The sequence below is a fragment of the Gossypium arboreum genome, unplaced genomic scaffold, assembly GCF_025698485.1.
Source record: "Gossypium arboreum isolate Shixiya-1 unplaced genomic scaffold, ASM2569848v2 Contig00283, whole genome shotgun sequence".
NCBI lineage: Eukaryota > Viridiplantae > Streptophyta > Magnoliopsida > Malvales > Malvaceae > Gossypium > Gossypium arboreum.
This window is the reverse complement of record NW_026440399.1, coordinates 52501-54633: the sequence shown is the minus strand read 5'-3', so window position 1 is coordinate 54633 and position 2133 is coordinate 52501. Positions and strand designations below refer to the sequence as shown.

The 2133-nt window shown below is 30.4% G+C and overlaps 1 pseudogene; it reads right to left on the bottom strand.

The window, feature by feature from the left end:
- Window positions 1-1943: 1943 nt before the first annotated feature.
- Window positions 1944-2133, bottom strand: part of LOC128288766 (ATP synthase subunit a, chloroplastic-like) — an 815-nt pseudogene continuing 625 nt past the window's right edge.

Here is a 2133-nt window from a genome sequence, read left to right as displayed (position 1 = left end):
ATTTATTCTATTCTATCATATTTATATTATTCTAATTATTCTAATTTATGTATTTTTTTTTGTTTTAATAAATTATTAAATTTTTATAAAATTATTCATAAATAATGAATTTTCATTTACCTATGTCTAAACGGAGTCAAAATATATTCTATTTATCTAGTTAGCTAGAAATGTATTTTTTTTCAATTGAAAATTCAATAATAATAATTTTATTAGAATTAGGGGCAGGTTTCATGTCAATGGCAAAAACCTCATTCGTTGCAATACTTTTAAACAATAAATGAGAAATAAGGGTTCTTTGAACTAAGAAGGAAGGAAGAAAGCGAGTCGGTGTGATAATTCTCATCCTCAAATTAATCCTTCCCATGGATTATTGTCCCAACGAATAATTAATTGTAGGTGAAATCTTGATAGAATTCGAAAAGGAGGAGTAAGTCCCAAGCCATAAAATAAGAAAAAAATACAAAATTCTATGTTTATAGGATTAAAAAAGGATTCCAAATAAGAGTGCCAATGCTACAACCAGCCCATAAATTGTTAAAGCTTCCATAAAAGCCAAACTAAGCAATAAAGTACTCGTATTTTTCCTCCGCCTCGGGTTGTCTCATGATACCTTCTACAGCTTGGCCGCAGCAGTACCTTGACCAACCCAGGTCCAATAGAAGCAAGCCCGACAGCCAACCCAGCAGCAATAACGGAAGCGGCAGAAATCAGTGGATTCATGATAAGTTCGCACCAAATAAAGAATGGTTAATGACAATCATCCAATGAATTTTGACTTAATTATATTATTCCATCGCTAAGATTCAACCTGCCGAAGTAACTAAGAACTCCGAATGGAAGTGAGAAGATTATTGAACCGTCAGAACTATTTCGACATCTTTTTTAGGTCCTATCCACTAGATTTTTTGAATCCGCATATACTTTGTTCTTCCCTTCTTTTTCCAACCCATTCTTTGCTTTGAATTCTTCGTTTTGTCTTTATTTTATCTCTTTATTCGTTCAATTCAAAGCAAAGACGAAACAGAGGAACTTCTATTCTTCTATTGAATACCTATCTAACTCCACAGTAGTAGGTTGATTAGATATATTTTGAGTTCGTATATAACTAGTCAATATGTTCGTATATAACTAGTCAATATCTAATATCCCATATATGTGTTTCTTACATAACGTAAACCAACTATTCATGTCTTAGATTCAATTGATTCTAGAATTATTCCTCAAAGGATAGACAAGAGCTGTCTTATAGCCATTAGATTCCATATACCTAAATTTTACCCCCCTTTTTTTCCTAATCATTTTTTTTATATCGTTTTTGTAATGTAAATTGTCTCTTCCTTTTATTTTTATTTAGCATTATCTCACATGGATACAATCTAAATGGACGAATTCATTAGACCAAATCATTGCATAGAAATAAAACATCAATATCAGTATTTGATTGAGCTAAGTTCATGCAATTTATTTTATTATTTATGAAAAAAAATTTCTTTGGTCAATCATTGAATTGAATGAAGAAATCGACTGAAATGGGAATCATTCTATATCTATATAAAGAACAGCTTTTTAAAATCATAGACCCTAAATTGATACCATAAGAATTCCTATTCTAATTAGGACTCATAATATTGAAATTGAATAAACAAAACAATATCAAGATAAAGATAATATTGATCGATAATATTGATCGAAGGTAAATATGATATAAATATAAGTAAAAAAAAATGGACCAACTCCTGAATTTTAGGAAAGATCTTTCAATTAGATTCTTTCCTTTTTTTATTACAATTTCAATATCGTAATCTTTTTTTGTTATTACTCTAGATCGTCGTATTTGTATATTTATGGTCCCAAGTAAGTAGATTATCTTGAGTTGCGCATACATTGGATTGGACCAAGCTAAGCTAAAAAGGGCTAGACTATTTCAAAAACAAAACTAGTCAATGATGACCCTCCATGGATTCGTATATAAGCCGCAGCTAAAAGTTGCAAAAATAAGAGCTTGAATCCCACTTGTAAATAATCCAAGGAACATGACAGGTATAGGGACGACTGAAGGTACTAAAGAAACAAGAACAACAACTACTAATTCATCAGCTAATATATTCCAGAAAAGTCGAAAACTAAGGA